The following is a 26,075-nucleotide window of genomic DNA, read 5'->3' as shown; positions in this document are numbered from 1 at the left end:
GGTTGTTGTGACCCAAGTGCAGGACCTGGCACTGAGTCCTGTTGAACCTCATACTATTGGCCTTGGTCCATTGATCCAGCCTGTCCAGATCCCTCTGCAAAGCCTTCCTGCCCTCAAGCAAATCATCATGTTTCCATGATGGTGATTATGTCATAGTCCTCCTGCAGCACAATGGCTTCCACCTCCTTCTGTTTGTTGCCCATGCTTTGGGCATTGGCATAGATGCCCTTCAGCTGTGCTACTGATCTCACCTCCAGCCCTGGCATGCTGCCCCCAGGCTCATCTCTAAGGAGCTTGGTTTTATTTCTTTCCCCTTTTGATTTTAGTTTAAAGTTCTCTTGATGAGCCCTTGTAACTCCTGACCTAGAATCCTTTTCACACTTTGAGACAGGTGAACCTCATCTGTTGCCAGCAGGCCTTGTGCCATGTAAACTGTCCCATGATGAACCCCCCCCAAAATTTAGCCATTGACACCAGGCCCAGAGCCAGGTATTGACCTGTGTGATATTCCAATTACACACTCCAACATTCCCTGCAACTGGCAGCATAGAAGAAAACACTACTTGTGCTCCTGATCCCTCAAGCTGTTGCCCCAATGCCCTGAGGTTTCTCTTGATTGGCCTTAGCTTATTCTTGTTTGGAATTCATCATTTCCTACTTGGAAGATCAGTAATGGGTAGCAATCAGAGGCCCATACCAGACAAGGGAGTTTTCTAGTAACATCACTTACCCAGGCCCCAGTACAGGCTGGGATCCAACCAGCTGCAAAGACCCAGGGATTCTGGTGGACACCACCTTGAATGTAAGCTAGCAACGTGGCAAAGAAGGTTGATGGTATCCTGGGCTGCATTAGGAGAAGTGTTGCTCACAGGCTGAGGGAGGTGATCTTTCCCCTCAACTCAGCACTGGTGAGACCACACCTGAAATACTATGTCCAGTTCTGGGCTCCCCAGTATAAGAGGCACATGGACAAACTGGAAAGAGTCCAACAAAGGATGAAAGGACTGGATCATCTTTCATATGAACAAAGGCTGAGAGAAAAAGCTGAAACTAGTTAACCTGGAGAAGAGATGTTGCAGGGAGGATCTTTTCAATGTGTATAAATACCTGAAGGTAGGATGCAAAGATGGAGTACTCTTTACAGTAGTGTCCAGTGACAGGACCAGAAGCAATGGGCACACACTGAAACACAGGAGGTGCCCTCTGAATACCAGGAAACACTTTTTAATGTGAGGGTAACCAAGCACTGGCACAGGTTGCCCAAAGAGTGTGTGGATTCTCCCAGCTTGAAGATATCAAAAAACTGTCTGGACATGGTCCTGGGCAACTGGCTGTAGGTGACCCTGCTTGACTGGGGGGCTTGGACTAGATGACCTCCAAAGGTCCCTTCCAGTCTCAACCATTCTGTGATTCTGATTATCTTGTGTCCCAGCCTAGTCTACTCTTCTCTAGACAATTTCTAAGCATCTCATAGTTATCAGTGCTTTTGCCAGAATGTTTCTACTTGGTCCATACCATTGCATTAGTGTGCAGAACTGTATATAGTACAGAAAAGACCACAATAAAAGCAGTGAATGGAAGGAAACAGTATTATTACTGTTTTCAAGTTCCCATCTTATTCAGAAATCCCAATATAATATTTGATTCCTTTGAAACAGCATGATATTGTAGGTTCATATTTGTCTTGTCACAATAATGTCTAGGTGTTTTCTGCTTAACTACCCCCCTGACTAGCTGTTTTCTCATTTGGATTTGCTGAGCTACTCATTCTTTCCCAAGTGTAGAATCTTGTGCTCATCCCTGTTCAATATTATTCTTATTTTTCCAGAACACTTTTTCAATTTGTTGAGGCACATTCTAAATTCTGGGCCTAACCACCACCATTTCTACAGTTTCTCCTATATTGTCTTCATCAAATATTTAAATGAGGCAGCCAGATCATTAATACTTGCACTAACAAATGTGCAATAGCAGCGTAGCAGGACATAAAAAATTCTAGAGGAGTCTTTTTTTTTTTCTCTCCTTACTGTTCAACAGCATACCAATAAAATTGTTTTGCGTTAACTTTTACATTCTCTTTTGCTTATGCAAATTACATGTCTTGTCCAGGCTTGTTCTCAGAAACTCTATAGTCTTGTTTATGAATACCAATATATTTTATCTAATGCTTTATCCTTGTGTTTTGTTCTTTGAGCCCGAAAGAATTTCCCCTCCCCACTTTTAGAGAAAAAATACATGTAGGAATATGTATTCTATAGACTTAATGAATTTGTGTATGTCTAGCTTTTTACAAATCCAGTACTACTTTAGATGCATGGAATAAAATATTAATCGCTGGACCAAGAAAAGCCTGTGGCAATAAATGAAGCTTTGAAAAAATGTAAAGATGGAGCCTAAGTGGAGCCAATTACATGATTGAGACTTAGTTTTGCATCTAGACTCAGAAGTAATCATAATGGGTACAAAATTGAATAATTTTAAAAAACAAACAAACCAAAACAGTTAATTCTTACAAGTACAATTCTGAAATATCTACAAGCAAAATTTTTGGTTTATGTCTTAAACAAGAACTGGATACACCACCTTATAATACAGCCTTAAGCAGTACTCCAATAGATAGTAAGAATCAGGCTTTAGTCTAATAAGTGGGGAGTGGAAGTTTCCCTAGTATGAGATAATGCCCAATAGACAGGTAACTTTGAACTGTAAAGGAAGAGGACATTCTAAAAATGGGAAAAAAACTTTGATTTTACTTTGCAACTGAGTTATTATTCCAATAAGATTTAAACTTCAGTAATAACTGTGCTTTTTTCATGTCTCTCTTAGAATATATTGTATAAAAGATTAAAATTTATCATGCATCAATAAGCAGGTTTTGTTCAGCTGTATAGTTAAATTGCTAGTCTACTGGCAATATACCCAAACTCTCCATACATGGGGAACTTTTTGTTTGTTGATCACATTTACAATATTAAAAGACAATTGTGGTGTTTTTTTTCAAGTATCTGAGTCACGTATCCACTGTGAATTCATAGAACTAATTTTCAGGGGGGAACATAGCAGGAGAATTTGTGCTATATATTGTTCCAAATGCCCATAATACAAATAGGATTCACAGGTAATATTTTTGTGTTTAATATACAGCTGACAGTAGGGCTCTGTCCTCAAATATGCAGCCATTTAAACCAAGTAATCTATTATATAGTCTGATTAATTATAATTAATCTCATTCCTTTTCCTAGGATTTAGAAATAGATGTGAATCCATTGTCAAGATTGGGATATATGGCACTACATACTGCATATTGGTTGTGGTGACAGGCAAACAGCAGCTTAGCCCTCAATACTAGCTGCTCACTAGGACACCTGTTAAAAGGTGCTCAATTGACTTCAAATTCTCAGAATAGAAGAATTAAAGTTTACTAGTGTGTAGAGAATTACAAGATCTGTGCAGTGTTTAAATCTCTTTGAGGTTTTGGAAAGTGATTTTCACCTAAAGCAAGCCTATGCTCCTAATCTACCTTGAAATTATTTTAGTTAGACTATATAAAGTGTATTTGGTCCATTTCAGGGGAGGCAAGGAAATTGCTCCACTATTCAAACCTAAGCAGTTTATCAGATATGGAAAGCCGTTTCTAGTATGTGAAAATATGCCCTGGGGCATATTCCTCTACAATATTCATTTTAAGTAGATAGGAAGTTACATACCCTGGCACTGTATTATAAAACAGAATAATGACCTACTTTAGCAATGATAGCCATAAGTGATGTAATGGGGCCACAAATAATATGTAAAAATAAACACCTTAATTAAGTTATTAAAAATCTTATTTATCCAAACTCTTATTTATTCAATACTTTTAACATTTTAGGCATTTATAAGCACTTTAATTCCTTAATTTCTTTCCTATCTTATTCAACTGCTAGGAAGAAGTGGCAAGTTTCACTTCCATGTGAGTTTTTAGAACAAAAGTCTTAGCTTCTGGGAGAGCAACTTGAGCATTGTAGTCATCATGTTTCAAATGTGCTTAAACACCTTGTCAAATTAGAATCTGACTTAGAGAAACTAAGAACTAAGCAAGTAAGTTAATGAACTAAGAAACTAAAACTAATTAACTAACTAAAACTAAGAAGCTAACTGACTACAACTACCTGAAAGGAGGCTGTAGCAAGGTGGGTGTAAGTCTCTTCTTCCACATAACAAGCAACAGGAGGAGAAGAAACCACCTCAGGTTGTGCCAGGGAAGGTTTATTTTGGATATTAGGAAAAATTTCTTCCCTGAAAGGGTCATCAAGCATTAGAACAGTCTGCCTAAGGAGGTGGTGGAATCATCATCCCTGGAAGTGTTTAAAAATTGTGTAGATGTGGTGCTTAGGAACCAGGTATAATGATGGACTTGGCAGTCCTGGGTTAACGGTTGGACTTGATGATCTTAAAGGTCTTTTCCAATCTAAATGATTCTATGATTCTGTGAAACCATGTAAGGTTGTGCAAGGACCCTCCTTCTCTGAAGGTTATGTTAGTACCCATATGCAGGCTGAGAAATGATGATTACATTTCATTGATGAAGAATGCCTAATTCCCAGGTTCTGACAGCCCCCAAAATTATCTTGATAGCTTAATTTCAATATATTGTTGAAACCTGTTATCCAGGAAAATCTTCTAGAAGTGAGAGGGACAAAAGAGGGCTTGTATTTCATTATTTGAGATTGCTAAAACTGGAATTTTAAACTTGCTGAGAGAAAAAAGGTTGTTGGACATACTATTCTGAAAGAAAAGGCAGGACAAGCAAGAGATGATGAACCAGTTCTGTGAAGAGCAGAACCTGAACTTGGAATGGAAACAGAAAGTGAAAATCAGAAAGGGTAAGAGAAACTGAAAAGTGTTCCTGAGTTGAAAGGCTCCTTGGAGGAAGGGAAGAACTGAAGATAAGTATCAGAAAGAAAATATTTTAAACTTACTGAAATTGCTTGAAAGCTGAGAGAAGACACTATGTTGGAACAACAGGCAGAAGGAGTGAAGTCCTCCTGAAGACAAAAAGAACCACACAAGGTATTCTTGGATAATTTATGAGAGTTTGATTCTCCTTAAGACTATGTATAATGCAAAATGTCTTTATGAAAACATTTTAAACTCACAGTCTGCAATTATTCTAATTAACATTTTACTCCTAATTTGGCTTGTTCATATGTCTATAACTGATGAACATTGACATCAATGAATGAACCTTGAGAACACACAGGATGAGACAGTCTTTATCAAAACCAATGTCCAGTCTAAAGAGATAAAGAGAGGCTGAGAAACTTCCCAGTCTCCTAGATTTACTAAAAAAATTTAAAGATTTTAAAAAAGGCACACTTTCAGCATGTATTTTTTCCTCCTAATAGGTAAGAGGCACTAGTCGGGTATCTCTTGGTGGAAAAGAGACACATCTCCTTTTCCAAACTTAACATTCCCTGTTAGAAGTCCTTCTGGAAGAATATCTAAGTCAAATGAAAATTTTTATTTCAACAAGATGAATTTATGATGAACAGTGAGAAGGAGGAAACAAGCACATTGTATCAAGACTTAATTTGTGGTCAAATGCTTTACTGTTTTTGTTTCTTCTTTCAGACTTTACATGAATCCAAGAAGAAAGAACTAGAATTAATGATACTCTCATCTTCCACGTTTTATTGACAAGACTTTTACAATTGGAAAACACAACCACCACAACAAAAAGGACAGGGACAATTCTAAAAATTACTGAAGAGGGAACTGAGACAAAGTGCAAAAAACCCCAAGTGAAAGCTAGCTCTTACAATAATTTCTTATACCCGACTGCGTATTACATCGTTGAAACACATATGAACAAATGCAGTAATTCTTAGTTTTCTACTTTTAACCAGAGATGGGAACATTTCCACAAATTATAAGAACATTTTCATGTAACTCCCTACATTTTACAGTAGATAGCACTGTGAGTCAGATGATTAAATAAAGTTCAGAACTTCGAGCAGCAGGTTTTTCCCCAGGTCTCACAGGCAGAAGATTTGAGCTGATAATTTCACATAGACCTCTCCATGGCAGGTAAAAGGTGTCTTGCAACAGTCTAACCAGCTGGTCTATAACACCCAAAGGAGCAGAATAAACTTGGATTAAATCACTTGGTATCTGAAATCTAAGACACCCACATACCTGGAACTAATATGAAGATGTGCCTAGTAAATTATCTAAAGAACCAGTTCAGGTTGGTTTTATTTACTTTCTTGTTTGTAAATACACCTTGTAGGTAGTATTATCTGTTATTTCATGGTAACTGCAGGTTTGGGAAACATGTATTTCAAAATCTAATTACTTTTTTCCCTACAACTTTAGTTTAGGAAAACCATACATAAACCTCTACAAGGAAATAAGAATTTGAAGTACCTACAATTGTAGTCATTCAGAACACAAAAATACTTTTAAGAAGAACTTCTTCACATTCTGAATCACTTCTTTTTATGTCATAGCATTGAAAATGTTTTGCTATTACATTATGAAAGAGCAGTGCTAACCCTTTTTGCTAAAAGAATCTTACTAAGACTACAATGTGTCCAACATTGGCAAAGCTGGCTAAACCAGTGCAGTGTGCTTTTCCAAAACCAACCATTTCTAATCTTGCACTTTGAGCTGCAGTTCCTTAGCTAGAGGCTCACAAAATGGAAATCTCTTGTTATAGTCTATCTATAATTCATCCCGATGTAGTTCAAAACTAGTGGTTTTGCCTGCCATTTCCCCTACGGTGTTCATCCTGTCCTTTCATGCTTAAGTAAAGAAGCATGTATCTATAAATTACATAAGAAATTAGCAAATTAAATAGGAAACCCTCAACTCCTCAGTGGGTAGTCCTATGCAATTTAATAAACAGAAAAATAATAGCAATAATATAGCAGAAGCTAGTCTTCCCAAAGTAAAAAAAGATGACAGAGGTCTTGACTGATGTTACTCATAAACCCTCACTGGGCTCTGAATCTCTCCCAGACTACTTATCTTAGTTAGTAAAGAAAACAGCTTTTTATCAAGTGTTTAATCATTAAATTCCTAGAATAATTTGTTCTTGTTTTGCAGTTCTGTCAGAGGATTATAGCCTAGCATTTACCAACAGCTGATTTTAAGCAACTTAAACTGCTAGCAGTCTTCACTTTGGCATAGAGACATAGTGTTATTTCCATTTCATTGGCAAAAACATTAACTTCAGTAGCAAAAGCTACAAAATTTTTTTCAAAATTTTTGCTTCTTTGCAAATTATTTTTGGCTTACTTTTTTTGTCATGCATTTGATTGTTCAGGTGCATCCCCCTTTCTGTAAGGGTGTATTTGGCCTTTAATATCTCAGTCCCTGGCTTTTAAATGCTAAAGATGGTGATAGTGAATAAATATTACTAAGGGAACAGAGATAAATCCACACTAAACTAATTCTATGTCTCTCTCCAAATTTATCCCTAAATCTCAGGAGGTAAATAGCTAATATATTACTCCACAAACAGTTTGATTAAATGAAGGTTTCCTCTTGTTCTGTGAGATAGTAATAAGGAAGTAGTAAAAAATAAGTAATAAATTTTCCTAATGCACCTGGGGCTGGGTCATCATCAAAGACAGATGAATAAAAGTTACCTGTTTTCCATAATGAGAGCTCTGAAACTTTGTATTTAATATGTGTGCTTGAAAATAAATGCCATCTGGAAGTGAAGAGATTTCACCAGCATTAACAGCCTCAATGCAGTTGAGAGGTTAGAAGGAGACATTTTTCATTATGCTTACTAATATTTCAAAAAGGTTCATATCCACTTTTATTCTGATTTGCATTTCTGTTGTGGTTCTAATATTCAATGTACTCTAAGAATTTTCAGCCACTTTGAGACTGGGAGGAGAGAATAAATGCCAGGACTTTGAACCAAAGAAATATTCCTTACACTAATGATCATAGAATCATAGAAGCGTTTAGGTTGGAAAAGACCTTTAAGATCATTGAGTTCAACTGTAAACCTAACACTGGCAAGTCTACTACTAAACCATGTCCCTAAGCACCACATCAATACCTCTTTTACCATAAGTACCAGTAATCCATCTCTTCTGGCCTCTGTGACTAAATGCCTGAAAACTTTACCTGCTCTTTGAGGAATCTTTCTTTTATCCATTTCACCTGTTGCATTTCTTAAAAAGATCTTGTTGGTCTGTCATGCTGACTACATCACTCTGCTTGATCAGTAACCTTACATAACCATGATTAGATGGACAGAACATTTAGCGATAATTGTACAGTTTAATTAAAAAGGCTAAAATGTAGCTCCTTAGTAATAACGATTTTACAAAGTTCTTGGTTTTAGTTTTCCCTGCTGGCATACAAACACAGTCAGACAGTGATAGGCAACTCATAAAACATGAAGTATTTTTCTTATAACCAGTCAAGTAGAACATATGATAGATTACCAGTCTCCTGAAGTCTTTTCTCAGAAAAGGTCTTACAGCTGAACAATATGAATATGTTTTGGTAGAGTTAAATCAAGCAAGACTCTCGAAGGATATTGTTATGCTTCATAGAAACACAGAATGTTGACACATCTGCAAGTACAGGTGATTTCTGTCAATTCACTCATCTTTTTACATTGGAGATGAGTTTTTAAAATGGGTATGAAGCTAGGTTTGGTTCAGGGGAGGGAATGTCTGGTTTGATGATCTGATCCAAAGTTTGTTGAAGGCAACAGAATGGCTTAAGACATAAGCATGAGAATTAAAACTTTACAAGAAAGAGAGGAAGGAGGAAGGAAGGGATGAAAATCAGTTTAGGGGTGTTTCAGCTATTAGTCAGGTTCTATCAAAACTTCTAGTCACTGATGTCTTTGGATTTGCCCTGAAATAAGGAGGCTGTTTTCTGACACAAAGTTTACTTACTTTATGTACAAAACAGTATGCAGTTAGCAGGTGTTTCATGGGTTCAGCCATGGCCTTGGATACATAACTTCTTTTTAATCATCAGCTTTCTCAAAGTCTGGGTTTAGTTGCACAAGTTGTCAGAATTCACTGAAGTAAGTTAAGGAGATTCAAGACACTAAAAGCTTAAAGAAGAATATTGCCTCCTGGAGATCTTGTTCTCTTTTCCTTTTCCTTTTTCTTTTTCTTTTTCTTTTTCTTTTTCTTTTTCTTTTTCTTTTTCTTTTTCTTTTTCTTTTTCCTTTTCCTTTTCTATTTCTTTTGGAAGAGTTAAATACTATGTGCAGATTTAAAGGTTTAGAATTTATAAAACAGTGACAATTTCTACCAACTTTGATTTGGCAAATGGGATAAGGTCTAACTAAAAAGCATGTACAACCTGAGCAGGTCAACAAATCTCTTTTTTAGTCAGTGGAACACAATTACCAACTTTTAGATACTCGGTTGAATCATATATGATCAGAACATAAAACAACAAACACAAATGTGAAGGTTTAAGTTTCAAGCATCCGAAGTTAAGTGAGATGAGTCCCATTTACATAACCTAATCTCTCTTAAAAAGCTTATTAGTATATCGATCTTCAGATGTTTTAGCTGTCAGTGTCTAAATTTCTTATTAAAATGCAAGCATATTACTATATTTCCAAGATATACAATTTCATCATAGTTCAGTGACTTTCACAGTGACAGTAACAGGCACATCACTGCTACATTGACCATCACAGCTGTTTCAAAATGCAGAGGAAAACTGGACACATTCTTTCACAGTGGTTAAGCTTTTGTAAACCACTTTTAACTAAACTTCTGGAATAGGACTTCTCTGTCCAAGTTTAGACATCATCATCCAAAATAGTTGTCTAGACTCCTTTACAGTCAGTCATAAAGAGTAGGCTTTTTTCCAGTGAGATGGATCTGACCCATTTACTTAATTACTGTAGGATGAGGCAAGCGAAAATAGGTCTTCTGGTAAAGACTGACTGCAATAACTATTTCTACATAATTGGGATGTTTTAACTTTAAATTAAAATTTAAATCATGGAATGAGAGACATTGTTTTGGTTTTCTGATTCTACATTTTATACTTCAATAAATGTATGTGTGTGTGTGAAATGTATAAGAGAGGATGTATTTACTTCCCTCATACCTTTACAAGGGCAGTGTAAAACAGGAATACATTCCAAATTGTATTGTGGAACAGAGTATAGAAAATACCACTTTTCATGTGACTGTCATAATAATTCACTTCTGTACTATAGGTCACCTTTTTCTGTTCCTTATTTTCTTTGTAGGTATCTACAAAGTTCTTTACATCTATTTCATAAGCACTTATTCCATGTTCTAAGGGCTTGTGCAAGATAGTAAAATACACAACCCTGAAAATTAGAAAAGGAGTGAACACCGATGCTAGGGATGCTCAGAGCACATGTAATGCTAAGATCCCTAAAGATGCACACACTGTGAATTTCAGCATTCCTAACTGTGACAATAGGATGATATGTATCAGTGAAAAGGATCTACTGAAGGAGAAAATCCTAAACTATTTAAACTTTCATGTTGACTTTACACTGCAAAACAGGGCTAGCTAGCCCAAGGTGGAACTCCAGGCTGAATTCACTGCCTCTTTGCTGGCAAAAGTGCTCACTTGGTGCTCTGTTGTGAACAACTTGGGTGTCTGAATACGTTCATTAAATTCAGTATGAAACCTCCTCATTCTAATTGGTTAGAATATAATGCAGATTTGAAAAAGGGGATAGTTTGGTGTAGAGAATAAAGAAAACAGACTTCACATAAAGGATACTTGGTTTTGGACTGCAAATGTCACTGTTACCTAGACTGAAATTGTGGAACATAATAAACTGGGAAAGAACTACAATATGAAGAAAATACTCCTACTGCCTGAAGTTCTTCTCAGTAAAATTTTGCACAAATTAAAGTTATGGTCAAGAAGACCTAGAAAAGACTTACAGAAGTTTAGATCTGATTTAGTGCTGTGATCAATGGCACAGAGTCTGGCTGGAGGCCTGTAGCCAGCGGTGTTTCTCAGGGGCCAGTACTGGGTATAGTGATGTTCAACTTATTCATCTGTGACCTGGATGGAGGGACAGAGTGTGCCCTCAGCAAGTTCACTGATGATACAAAATGGGGAGGAGTGGCTGACACCCCAGAAGGCTGCACTGCCATTCAGCGAGACCTGGCCAGGCTGGAGAGCTGGGCAGAATGGAACCCAATGAAGTTCAGCCAAGGCAAGTGTAGGGTCCTGCACCTGGGGAGGAACAACCCCTTGCACCAGTACAGGCTGGGGGCTGACCTGCTGGAAGGCAGCTCTGCAGAGGACCTGGGAGTTCTGGTGGACAGCAAGCTGACCACAAGCCAGCAGTGTGTCCTTGTGACCAAGAAGGCAAATGGGATCACCCTGGGCTGCATTAGGAGGAGCATGGCCAGCAGGTGGAGGGAGGTGATCGTCCCCCTCTCCTCTGCCCTGGTGAGGCTGCATCTGCAGTGCTGTGCCCAGTTCTGGGCTCCCCAGTTTAAGAGAGGCAGGGAACCACTGGAGAGGGTCTAGTGGAGGACTACAAAGATGATGAGGGGACTGAAGCATCTCCCTTATGAGGAAAGGCTCCGAGAGCTGGGGCTGTTTAACCTGGAGCAGAGAAGACTGGGAGGGGATCTTATCAATGTCTACAAACATCTTAAGGGTGAGTGTCAAGAGGACGGGGCCAGGCTCTTTTCAGTGGTGCCCAGTGACAGGACAAGGGGCAACGGGCACAAAGTGCAACATAGGACGTTCCATCTGAGTATGAGGAAGAAATTCTTCATTTTGAGGGTGACAGAGTGCTGGAATAGGCTGCCCAGAGAGGTTGTGGAGTCTTCTTCTCTGGAGACATTCAAAACATGACTGGACATGATCCTGTGCAACCTGCTTTAGGTGAATCTGCTTTAACAGAGGGTTGGACTAGATGATCATCAGAGGTTCCTTCCAGCCCAGACCATTCTGTAATTTGAAGTCAGCAAACTATTAAACAGTCTCCCACAAACCTTGCAAAATGATAAATACTTGCTGAATTCAGAATGCTCCAGAAGGAAAAAGGTTGTCTTTTCCCAAGGCTGGGACTTTAAGACATAAACTCAATTCAGCTAAACCAATTGACTATAAAATGAAAATTGCAAATTTACTCCTTGAAATAGTTGACTTTCATTTTTCTTTGAGTTTTGAAGCTATAGTTCTGTCAGTTAAAAGCTCTTGAAAGACTCTCATACCTGCAATGTAAATGCATTAATTTGTTCAGATACAGGCATTTTGTTTAACTTTCATTTTATTTTATTAAAATCTTGGGACCAAATACTTATCTTGTGCAGTTGCATAGATCTTTCTGACAGAGTTACAGTGAACTAACATTTATTATAGAACTAACCTTGAGCCTTTTAAAGGAACAATGGAATTAATGTTTCTCTAGTAATATTACAACACATTTTCAGGTTGCTGCATCATATTTGTAGGAAACAAGAGGTACTAAAATGATGGCAACCTGATGGCAAACCAAGATCTTTCCTTTTTAAGTGTATGCATTCATGCATGGTCCATTCAACTAATACTCATAATATAATGAGTAAACTGTTTAGCCAACCCAGGTCACAACTAAATGTCAAAAGTATGATTTAAACCAAAGGGTCATTCTGCTTTCAGAACTTTTCTACTATGAGAGCATCACACTGTGAAGCCTAGATGCGTAATATATTATACTGCATAAAAAGCATAAAATATCCTGAGGAATCTCAGCGATGCAACTGCTTTTTGTTGATATTACAGTGCCAATTTAACCAAAAAGTATATTCATAGGCTGCAGGGATAGAAGAAAATTGTCATCCAGCTTTCCATCTGTACAGGATTACTTACTTCTTATGTTTGCTAACATGTAGTTACAAGATAAAAACATCACACCATCTCAGCTCATTGATAAACTCTTTAGTCCATTAATGGAGGTGTTTAACAAGAAATTATCCAACAAGCCCTGTGGGAAGAATGTGGGCATCACTCTTAGTTCTACAGTGAGTTCCAGGTTCTGCTTTCTTTAGAATTTGTCACTTTCAGGGGTGCTTGGGTTTTTTTAATGGCATTTGATTGATTGATTACAGAAATAACATCTTTATAAATGTAAACAGCTATATAGACTTTAGCTGAAATTTCTGTCAAACCTTCCTTCACAAGATAAATAATCATAAAACCAGTAATGTCTAAGGACTATAGTGCAAAGGACTGTGTTGAAACCAGTTAATTTTCTTTTTTTTACAGACACTTTTCCTTCCAACAAGCAGTAACTCCTAGATGAGTCTTTCAAGTCTGTTTTCTGTCAGAGGAGAAATCAGTGTCAGGGAATCTGATCTCCTATTATTTCACTAAATTCACTAAACCTTGAACAGAAATGGTCACATGTAACTTAAAATTTGACTGTATGTACAGAAGCTGTCTGTATGTGATGCTTGACTGAAGTAATTGCCTTGCTGGAGCTCTTTCTGTTTAAGTGCATTAAAGCTGTAACAGTGAAGGGTCTCATCAGTTGTTTCTGTTTGCACTATTGCTCAGGACTCCTTTGACGGTGCTTTAGAACTGACAAAGACTTTTTGAAAATGGATTCTTATGTTCAAAGTGTAAGTGACAAGATCATGCTCAGGTTGAAACAATTGCTTCTCTATTTCACAGTACTTTGGGGTTTTTTGTTTGTTTATTTTTAATGAGCCTTAGAACTCTGGAGATAGCTGGAAAAATACTCTGTGTCAATGCCAATCATAATCCAGAATCATTATTGGACTGAATTGCTACAGTCTCCATCTTGCTGTGGTATCTCATCACTGGATGATTTATTATTGCTTTTTATAATTATAAAAAAAATTTTGTTGTGGGATTTTCCAAGCAACCCAGAATCTATACTGGATAATTGGGTAAATGATCCATGAAACTGTAAGGACTTGAGAGGAGATTGGACAGAATGCTGATGAGTACTGATGAATTCTGTTCGAAGAAATTTTAATGGATGGTATAAACGGCTAAATCTCAGAATGTCTGTGCTCACAGTTACTCTTGATTTTTTCCTATGCTCTTTCTTTTTAACTACAAACAAGTTCTTGAATAAAATCTTCAAACATGTTATGAATCAGTCTTTATACATGTATAAAAATGTTTCATTGCTGTGGTATGTAAGGCTGGCTAAAGAATTGTTGCAGTTTCTCTATAAGAACAGCAAATAACATTTGGAAAAACTGGGGAATCCCTAATAAATATACATATAAAAGATTTTTTCAGTAAGTTTCAAGACTAAAACTGGAAGCCAAATCATTAGCAAATTAAAATCTCAGGAACTTCTAAACATTGCCATAAAGTAATTAGAGATTGAAATGTGATGTCAAACCATAGGAGACATCAGTATAAAACCAGGTGCTGATCTACATTCTTATTCTAGCCTCAAATCATTTAAGTGAACATAGATGAGATGACCTGAGAATACAGAAAAGATCAACAAAGTCTTCAATAATGCCAAGGAGGCATGAAAAGAACTAAATACCATATGAATATGAGACAAGAAATAGAGAAATAAAACAAATGCAGGATAAAAAAAACCCACAAGTTGAAATTACTGTTCAATAGAAAGATGTGTATTCAGTTTACCAAATTACAGTACAGCTGAAATAAAATTGAAAAGAAAAAACAAAGAGGAAGTCAGAGGAAAATGAAGGAAAAGTATGATCAAAAAATCAGATGTAGTCATACAAATTGAAGTTTTACTTGAAAATGCTCTTATTTAGTAAGAACAACAAATCCTCTTGATAACATCCCAGAAGTCAATATCAAAGCCTTGAGTGAGGTTCTCAGGTTTAATGTAGCCCCCAAGCCAAGGGCAGGAGGCCCCCAAAGTGCATTCTCACAGCTCTTCTCACAGCACTCAGGTCTGAGACCACACAGCTCTGTCACAACAGAGCAGACCTTAAATACAGGCAGCTAAATCCCTAGGAAGGGGGGAGGGAAAGGGGTTGCAAAGCTTCTGCATCTCATTCAGGATTCTGAATCAGACATTAACCTTGACACACAAAGGCAAATTTAAAATTAACTAAGAAATTTCAGACCTTGATTTTTTTTATTTTTTTTTTTAAAAAACAAACAAACTCCCAGGAAAGATGAAATGTTGGTACAGGTAAGAAAAGCAGGCATCTACGAGTGCTGAAGCCATGCATGGATCTTTAGTGTGGTAAGGACACAAATTTAAGAAGACTTCTCAAGAAAATTTTTTTGTAGCACTGAAGCTGGAGACATATTATTTTCCTCACTACACCAAATAACAAAGAAAAATTCAAATTATTAAAACCTCTGTAGTATTTTGACTAAAATGTCATTAAAAACATTCAAGGTATCTTCTGATCCTTGCTATGTGTTCTACTTATTGACTGGATTTTTTGAAACATAACTGAAAATAAAATGAGAAAAAGTATTTAGTGGACATTGACTTAATACTTATAGTCCAGTCTGCATCTAGAAATATAGAAGAAAAATTGGTAAAATAAATCAGAAGGAAATATGGAGGGCAAGATGTCCTCAAGAGGAATATATCACAAGATGTGGGAAGGACAGCAGGGTACAAATAGCTAGTCAAAGAAAAGACCAGAAACTTGTGCTTCTCCTTGACTTAAGAGCATGTATACAGGCCTACAATAAGAGAAAGTCACAGCTATGCATAGCTATATTTCTACTCTTCCATTGCTACTGGACAAACAGAATTGAGAGGACAAGAGAGCATACACTAAAAGCAAGATAAAAACCTTTGACTTTAAATAACTTTGAAGCAAACACTAAGTACAATCAATGTCTACTACCATTCTGAATGCGGGTCATTGGCCCAATATGTGTTTTTGCCCTCCAGTCCTCTGAGAACAAAACAGTGCATGGCCCACATTCCTGACAGGTCTGATAGCTCCTGAATTTATCCTTCAAATATTTATCAAAGTTCTAATATTATTCAGTTTTTTAACTTCTGCAGGCATAGTCCACCTGTAGGCAAGAATCAGGTCTTGTAAAAACAAATTGCTTAGTGTCTGTAGTATGGTTAAAGTAAAACAGCTGATTAAACTTTCCAGGTTAAGGGAAAAAAAAAAAAAAAAAGTAAATCTGAAAGAGAAGCAGTATGTACATTTGGTGCAATTATGAACTATTCTCTTTCCATAATGGGCGCCAGCTGTGATTCTACATAAACTAGGAAGACAGGAGCTAGTTTAAGAGCACTGTATGCATAGGTCAGTATGTGTTTGTTATTCAGTGTTCAATGCTAATAAGCAGACAGAAGCACAGTGGAAATCTTGACTAACTGGACAGTATTCAAGATACTATATTGTGAATGGATAGGCATAGTAATTATGTAAGTTCAATTGATAAAGAATTAAAATTAATAGAAAAGAATAAGGAATAGGTCCCTTTGGACCTTCCATGTAAAAGAAAAGATTTTGAGAAGTACATTGGGTTCATTAGACCAAAGAAAACAACGTGAGAGTCATATACCCAGTGACAAGATATTAATTCTGAAATAATAATTACATTCAAAGTCAGTAGATCAAAGAGGAAGTGTGTAAACAAATCTGGTATGGTTCCCCTCTTTATAATAGCTCTGTCAAGATTAGTTATTGGCAAAATTCAAAGGTTTAAAAGTTCAGCAGTGATATGCATTCTAAATTTTAGAGGCTTACTTGAATCTTAATTTAAAGCCTTAATGCAAAAATAAGGTGAATATTCTAGTAAGTTATTACTTTTTATCTCCTGGTGTCACACACAAGAGAAGAGTCAAAATTACAATACTATTTTACATTCATCACATTCCAGGTGTTCACTCTTCTTTAAAGAAGCCTGTTCTCCTTCTCTTTACTTAATCTTCCTATGGCTCTCAGGCAGCTTCCTTGGGCCATTGTTTACATCAACAAAAAACATCTGTTCTACTAATTTTGTCCACCTTCTTGTCTTTCAGAAAGCTAAGAAAAATATTTGAATTTTTTTTTGAAATGCTGTTGGAAAAAAATTAAGCCTAAGCTCTCTGATCAACAGAATATTTTGGTAGTGAAGGAAATCAGTTTTTTTCATTTCCGGAAGAAAGATGCTTTTGCAACTAACCAGAAAAATAGTGAAATAAATGTATATTGAGGTTTTGTTCTAAAAAAAAAAAATAATCATAGACTAATCAAGTTCCAAACTAAGTTCATATTGATCCATTGACTTTTGTGAAACTGCAAGTTAGTTCTATAACTTAACACAAAAATTCTAGTATGCCACTATTGAATCCATACTTAATTACTATTTTCAAGTTGTTATCATAATTATTGGCAAGAACAGGATTGCCAGAATTTCTGGCTCATAAGGTCTATATCAATATTTTATGACCGTGAGCTGCAAGACACTTTCCAGAGCCCTGAGGGGAGCAGGCTTTTCAGTAGTTCATAGATGCTCGGATTGCTCTACCAGAAAACAGAAGAGGATAACAAAGCAAGATGTCTGTATTACCTTGCATTGTCATTCTCAGTAGGACTTCATCCTTTAAAAGGTCACATTAGGATTATTCAGCTCACTGACATCAGAACATCTCCAGAGCAGGACACAAGACACAGTTAATGCCCTGCCTTCCTACACTGCAAGAGTGAGTGTTTCCTGGCAGCCACAAACTAACCATCCCTGGACTGGCTAGGGTGGGGAAAAAGCTGTTGAGATGTAGCAATTTCTGTGTACCAGTTTCTAGGAAATCTTGAGATTTTAGTAAGAATTTAAATAATGGGAGGTGATCTGAATCTAAAACTTCACAACAAGATTCCAAAATTTTCAGTTTTTGCTTTGCTATCCGTAGCGATAAAATATCCTTTTGTTTAAATCAGAAAAAGAGACTTTTGGAGAAAAAAAAAATTGGAAAAGTGAATGTTTTAAGGGATGGCTGACATTGCACATGAGCAGCAAAACTACACTGAAGTAGAAAATGAACGATAGGAACTAGGTATTTCACTTCTAAAAATTAACTGACATCCAGGCATACACATATTTTACTTTCATACTGATGCACTGCACCAGTAGCTTCCAGCAGCAAATGAAAGACTATACCTCATACAAAAGAATACTACACATCAGCTATTTCTTTAAAAGAAGAGCCTATATAAATATTACACCATTGTAAATTAAATAGTTATCAAGACAGCACCAGATGTAGATTTATCCTAGAGGATTTTATGTGTTTTGCAGCAGCATGTCTCATAAAAGTTGCAATAAATATGCTAATTTTTAATGTCTTTATACTTTAGTTTCATATTTTATCAACTTATAAAACAAAGATTACATGTATATAGATATTATACTCTTGGATATTGCTTTCAGAAGTGTTATAATAAGAAGAATATCAAGATTAATATTTCAATAAAAGGTGAACAATTATTTTTCATTTGGTATTTGGAATGGCTAAGTCTTTGGCCACTAGATGCTATTATCAAGCGACATTAGTGGAATTAGTTTGATATGATGGTTTCACCTTTGCTTTAATCATTTGGCAGTGCTCATTCTGGATCTTCTATAGATAAGTTTGCATGAAGGTATTTGGCATTCATGTTTAATGCTAAGAAATCCTGATTCAGAGGCAGAAGGCTAAAAAGTGACAGAATATTTAACAGAAGTGGAAGGGTGATGAGCAGAGGTATTCTATTTATCTTTCTAATTATCAGCTATCTAAGGAGATGAAGAGAACTCTGATCTTTCAGGTGAACTGAAATGCAAAGTATTAGAGGGATGTAATTAACAGTCTCCAAACAATTTCACAAACAGGTGGCAGGGAATATCTGGCATTATCTTCACAAACATTACCTGTGAAGGCCAAGTTTTGCTTTTGGGATGTCCACATTTTGCAACAAAAAAGGCAACATTTAATTTGTCTAGCTATTATTACCACATTAAAAATAAGCCTGTGCCATTCTGTATGCTTTTATTTCTTGTGCCGTGATAAATGAATAGAAATTGTTGAATGAGCTCACCAGTAACAAAATCAAGGACCAGGGGCTTCATATTGCTGTTTTTATAGAAGGAACACACATGGAACCGAATTCAGAAATCAAGACACATGGTAGCATCAGTCTTCCAGGCTTGTTTCACTGGTGTTAGCAGAGGAACAACACTTACATTGTTTCTATCAAGATTAGTGGCAGCTACTGTGCCCTCAGGTGAGTCATAGTCAGCTTGAGTGTGTTTGTCTGTCTTGCTTTCGTCTCTGCCGGTTCATTCAGCAAAGAACAGTTTTCAACTGCAATCAAACCTTCTTTATTTTGGATAATAAACCACTGACAAATAAAGGCCAAGGCAATAGTTTCTAGGGTTTCATACGGCCTCCAGATGCTACCTCCGATGATGTATTTAATCAGACGTACTTCTGCCAGTGCTTAGCCATTCATAAAACCATTGCAGACTTTGGGATACTGCTGGACCATATGGGCCAATATGGGTCCTTTATATCATTCAATTTTTTTCAATTAACTTTCTTTTGTTTTGTTCAGGACCACAATTTTCATGCCTTTGGAGCACCTGTTCTTCCAGCTGTGTTTCTGGTAGATGTTGCCTTACCATGTAAGTCCACAAAGGTACAAATAGCCCTTTTACAGAAACTGAGAGAGCAGGTTATTGCATACTTCAGATCTCTAATAGCTATCCACTGTATGGGATGTATTCTTAGTGTTAGTTTAGGTACCTACATGTTGCAATATCTATACCTTCATGAGGGAGAGAAACCCTACCTACCACAAGGAATTGTAAATTCCAATTTATAGCTAATGCCAAGTTTTGCGTAGGAGTTTCACTTTTAGAATAAGCTAGTACCAGTTTATTGACATTGTCTTTTCCCTCATTCAAGAAACAAAGTTCCTGAGCACCTTTAAGGGTGCCCACCTGCCACAAGAACATGTGGGGCGTTAATAATTTGGAAACAAACTAGCTCTATCTCCTTTCAGTAAAAGTGGAGGGTATTCCTCAATTTGGCACTCTGTGCTTGAGTAAAGCATGCTGTGTTATAGCCAAGTAATATCTTTTTTAAAAAGCAGTTTGTCTTCAGCTGAATTCAACAAAACACAGAAAATTTAGTGTTCCCTTTTGTGGGTGGTTCCAGTGACTGCCACCCCTCTGTAAAAGAAAATGTATAACTAATTTTCTATTTTAATTGTTTTCATTTACAATTTTTTGTACAATTTCCTTTACAATTCCTCCTTGTTTCCTTTCCAGTTTTCATTCTTGGCCTGTCTTCTCTGCTGAATTAGAGCTCACGGTTTCCTTTCTATTAGGCTGCATATGTGTATATAAGCATTTAATGCAACTGCATTTTCACAACCAGTTTATGTTGAAATTCTTTTGTTCACTACAAATCCCAAGTGTTCTCAGAGTCACCATTTTCCAGTTCCACTTGTAAAGACTGAACTCATTATTTCTAGATGCTAAAGTATGGCAGTTAGCATGGTTAATGATAGTTTGTCTTAACATGTCAGCTTTATCCACCTTTTAAAATTATTATTCCATGTTTACTTGTTCCTCAGCATTATTTGCTGTTATAACAATTTTCCTCATCTGAAAATGTTGCTGCTTGTGATTACTGCAGCTTCATCCCTGTGAGAATTATCATTAGCTTAATGTCTTGTGAAAGATCACGGTGCATGGGACCATACAGGAATTTCACAGCATTTGTTGGACTTTCAGAGAGAAATACATATGCTTTTTGGATTTATTAGATGTAATAATCCTAAATAATCCATGTTAAAACTATGTTCAACTTCCTCACTTATTTACCACTTTGGGATAAAGAGATTGTGAGGTGCTGAGATTCTGAGGTATATGCAGCAATATATTATTGATAGACGGTAATAAAAATCTAGCCTTCTTAACTCTGCCTGAAAGATTTTATCTCTGCAATCTTCTCTGTGAAACAATTATAACTGTATTATTAAGTTGACACACAACATGTTCCACTTCATCAGGAAATGAGCTGAAATGTATTTAGATTAGAGGGTTTTGCTACTTTATCTACCAGTAATATAGGTAAAGCAAAACTTTTGCCTAGATGGGTGCACGCATGGGTAAGTGAATAAGTAGGTGGATAGATGGAAGAAAAGACTTGCTAAAAGTGGTGCTCACTTCTCTGTTGACCCCCCTGTCTGCTGTTGGGGGTCTCTCACAAATGAATGCACACTGCATGCAGGGAGAATACCTGCAGCAAGAGTGTGAGAAGCCACGGCTTCTCAGGTAGCCTATACCAGGAACCACATAGGCTCCTGAATATGCTACAAATCTAAGCTTAGTTCAGGTCTTCATACACAACTTTTGGAAGACACTATATTGCCTCTTCCATACCTCCTGTAGAACTGAACTTTGAATCATCGCTTAATGCCAAGATAATATGAACAGCTCTGCCAATAATGGCAGAGAATCTGCATAGTTATCATGGTTTTTGACAGGTGTGTGCTGACAGACCTTTTTTATGGATGGATTCAGTGCAGAATGAAGCCTATAGGTGTAAGACACAGGTACTGTCCACAGGAACAGTCTCAGAAAAACAAGCACGACAATGACCATGGCTTGCAGTGTACTGTCTGTCTGCTGAAGGTCAGCTGCACTGAGCTGTGGTTTAAAGCACACCTGAGTACAATTCAGCAGTCAACTCTTCTGAACTTTTAGCCACAAAAAGACAGACATGAAGGAATAAACCTTTCTTAAGAAAGATATCATGGCTACAGTTGGGAAAAATGTGCAAGACAGAGCTGGAGCAAGAGGTGACCAGCTCTTACTGTAAGTGATGCAGCAAACATTTTTACCATGCACAGGACTGTGCATCCCTATACAGCCGCTGACTTTGATTCAGAACTAGACGGGCGGATGTTTAAGCAACTCACAGTGAGGACAGTGATCAAAAAAACTTCCACTACACTGCATTTTATCTCCTTGAATCACACTGGGGAGAATGTGTTTACATAATTATATGTATACATACAGTTGGCTTGCCAGATAACCCATACTTTCAGAGAGCCATATCAGGCATGTATTAACATTTACTAGAGATGAGGCAATTTAAATTCCTAGTCTTATACTAATCATTCAGCTCCACTTGAAAAATAAAAAGTAACAGCTACACTTGAACAGTAATGTTACATGCTGGGAAGTGCTTTATTGTAGCTTGTAAAATTAGCTTTGAGAGAGTAGAGTCTAAATGCAGACAATAACAGTCATGGATTTAAAGTACAATTATTTTGGAAAGTAGCTCTAAAAATTGCATCTTGTGGAGGTCCTCTGTTCGTTACCCCAACGGCTCTGACTTAGCTTTGCTTAGTGTCAAGTAAAAAACATGTTTTCCTCACAGTTCCAAGTTCTTTAAACTCACCCTTATGACTGACTTGACAGCAAGTCAACCTGTGTTGCTTCCTGCTAACATCAGTGCCAGTTCCACTGACCCAGTAGGAACACTGAATTATATGTAAGTGTAAATAGGCACAGAAATTTATGAAGCATCTTTTGTTTTTCACTCTGTCACTGGCCTGTTTCCAAAATCAATCTGGAGCCTAGATAAGAGAAGAAGGGAAGTCACAGAGAAGAGGCTGTCGTCACCAGTAAGAACAAAGAAAAGTCATGAGAGGTTCTCAGTGAAAGATGCCAAAGTGGACAGGGGATGCAGAGAAACAAGGGATGAGGCAGGCCCACATTTGAGCATGACTGTGTCAGGCTGAAGTTGCAGTCACAAGATTGTTTCTGGATGGGGAAAGACATGCTGAAGAAGAAACAGCAAAATCACAAAGAAAACAACAGAAGATGAGAAGCAAGAATATCTTGGCATCTGGTAAAGAGCTGCCCTCAACAGCTAGATTAGATATGACGTTGTTTGCCTCTCAGTGCCAGATACATAGGGAGGAGATAATCAGAACATAGGATGATAGATGTGGATGCCAATGCACAGCATAGAAGAGGTGTTTGTGTGATCCCAAATAACTAGAGTACTTATAGATGATAACTGTCACTCAGACATAACCATAGTATGTTTCATTTACTATCACTGTGACTTTGGTGTCTAAGACTACAATGGATGCAAAAGAAAAGAAAATCAAACAATCTCATGGCCAATTCCAGGAGCACCCCAGAGACAGCTCAGGTCTAACAAGAGATTGTCAGTTAGTCATTTATCTAAAATGGGACAGGTCATCTGAGCCATTTAAACATGCCTCGATTTGATTAAAAGCAAGTCTAGCATGATTATCCCAAACGTGTATATCTATATATCTATATAGATATAGTAGAAGCATACATAACATCTCACTTACTGTGCGTTATGCCAAAGTTGAAAATTCCGGTTCAAAGCCATGTGTCAGCTTCCATTTAGACTCTTGAGCTATTCCTACATGAATAATACACGCAGTGTCTGGGCTCATTAGCTGACCTAAGGAACAGAACAACCCATATCCATATGATTAAACTCTCTTAGCTTCAACAGAGGACTGTCCACCCAAGTAGTTTTTTGCATATGCTTAACTTCCAGATCAGGTCTAGGAATTGTTTGGAAGAATGTTAATTGGCCCAGGCCAAGTTCAAGTCAAGAACCATGCTACAAATTCAACGCTATGGACAACAACATTCCAGTGTTCATTCCTGTTCCCTGTCACTGTTTACTTTATTAGTATAGATGTATTCTTGCAGTCTGAAACCCAAGCAACAGTTATTTTGAAACCCTGGTTTCTGAGACCCTGTGTCCCTTTCTCCTCCAAGCTCTACCCTCCCTCCCATCTTCCCCTACTGCCCCCAGGACAAAAGCATGGCAGTGCACTTGGATCAGGATTATACTTGGCTTCGCATACTATCAGAATGGGCCACCCTAAGGATCATTTAAGTACAGCATGTCATGACCAGCTGTTTTAGTTGCAGATTTGCGTGATTTCCCTGCCAAATACATTTACCCTTGCACAAGTAGTCTTCAGTCTTGCCAGTACTCACCTGCTTCTTCATGAGTTGTCAAATGACTACTCAAGCATTGAAAACCAAAGACTCTTCAGACTTTTTATTTAATTGCTAACAGGTAGCTTAAAACTAACAGTAAAGTAACCTTTCCTCTGGCTAGGCAAAACACAAGGAAAACCACTTTTCTGACCAGCAGGTAAGGCTCTTTAATAAGTTTCCTAGTTCCCTTCACAGACTGTCTAAACTTAGTGAGAAGTCTTTTAGCACTCCCAAAAGAGTGAAGTTGAAGACTACAGAGCAAGGCTGGAAGGACACCAGCAGTGTTAGCAAGGTCTTGTGGAGATTACCATGTCTGAAGAGATGGTTTTCTTCTGCCACAAGCTGTTTAAAAATTCTTCTGTATCATCTTCAGTCTTCATCTTTCTATGAACTATGGTTCACCTCTGTCAGATGTAAAAACAAAAACCCAAGCAAGTAAACAAACAAAAAATAGGCACAAGCATAAATACACACACACCCAAAAAACCTCACAAAATGCCAAGAGAGCAAACAAACAAAAAACCTATGGAAAAGCAAAACAACAGAAAAAAAAATCCAAAATCCAAACTACCCATTCTCACTCTCCAGTGGATACATAGCAGAGATAGGACACATGTACTATTTCACAAATCACTTTGTTTGAAAATGTATTGTTTATATTTTAATTTCTCTTTACAAATCATTAAAACACCATGGATGTTATAAGAAAATATTTCTGTATTTCTGATTTTCATGTGGTTTACTTAATAATCAAATTAACAGAACAATTTTCAAGACAAGTGGCAAAAAAAGCAAGTGAAAATATGTTGTGCTGTTGTTTTCCTTCTATTTAAATCAAGTGATAACAGAGTCCTGATAAACTGAACAACATCACTTAGCAGCATGCACAATGAGAAGCTAAAAGCTTTTAATTAGATCCTTACTCAGTAGGGATAAAAATATAATTTAAAAGACTCAAAGCAAAAGCTGAATTGTTAGTTTTATATTTTAACACAACAAAGCTACAATTAGGCTAAATTAGTTAACAGCTTGTTCATCAGCCTTCAACAGAAATTTGGATGCATACTGACTCCATGTTATTGTTTACAGTAAAGCATACATAGTCACGTATAGCAGTTTAAACAGTAGATGCAGAGGTTACTTGTAGACATGGATGTGTTAGGAAGTCAAGGATTCATGTGCTCAAACTATGATCAACTCACCAGGCCAGAAAACAGATTCATTTTTGTATTGTTAAAGACTTCACACTAACAATGCTACATTTCTTACACTAATAACAGAGAACCACTCACTTTCTGTCAAAGAAATACCAGACATAATAAACCTAAGCAGGCAATATTTCCAGTTTTTCAGTGTTCTTTTTATTCTGTAATTTCCACCTAAAATGGCACCTTTCTGGATAAGAAAAATATTAGCAACAAAGAACAAAAGTAATACCTATGGGAGGCAACACCAGGTGTGATCCCTCACTGCAGCAGTACATCACAAAATTCTCACTCTTGGCAAGTCTAAGACAAAGGTAACACAGTATCATAACTATTCGCACCCTAAAGAAGAAAAATTGTGGCCTCATTAAAGTCAGAGGCAAAGCTCCCTTTGGTTTTGCTGTGGTCAGGGTTATAACCTCAGTAAACGAGGAATAAATGTTAGCTCCCTCACATGTTCCATCTGCTTTTCAGATTTTCCCAGGCATGGAAAGAGAAGTCTGATACTACTGTGCTGCACATCAGACTTCAAAACTATGGAAAATCACTGATCAGGCATCACAGTGGCCTTCTGGTACTGCTAGCAAAGAGTAGCTCTCATTCCTGTAGCAATTGGTAAGTGCTTAGTAGGTGCAAGAAATATAGTTTTAGACTTAGCAGTGTTTCCTTCAATAAACACAAATAATAGGGGAAAAAAATAGTGCCAAGATATTTTTGGGGAAAAAAGACAGATGCAAAACCAAGCCATTGCGTTTGGCTATTTATACTGGTAATGGCTCAGAGGAAAGTTAAGATCTTTTCTTAAATCTTATTCAGAGAAAACAATCCTGAGAAGTGTGGGAAGGACTCCAAGATCTGGTCTTATGATAGTGTGAAGTTTTAACCTTTCTTCCTTTTTATGTGATCTCT

This window comes from Falco peregrinus, chromosome 7 (assembly GCF_023634155.1).
Source record: "Falco peregrinus isolate bFalPer1 chromosome 7, bFalPer1.pri, whole genome shotgun sequence".
Lineage (NCBI taxonomy): Eukaryota > Metazoa > Chordata > Aves > Falconiformes > Falconidae > Falco > Falco peregrinus.
This window is presented reverse-complemented; position numbering follows the sequence as displayed.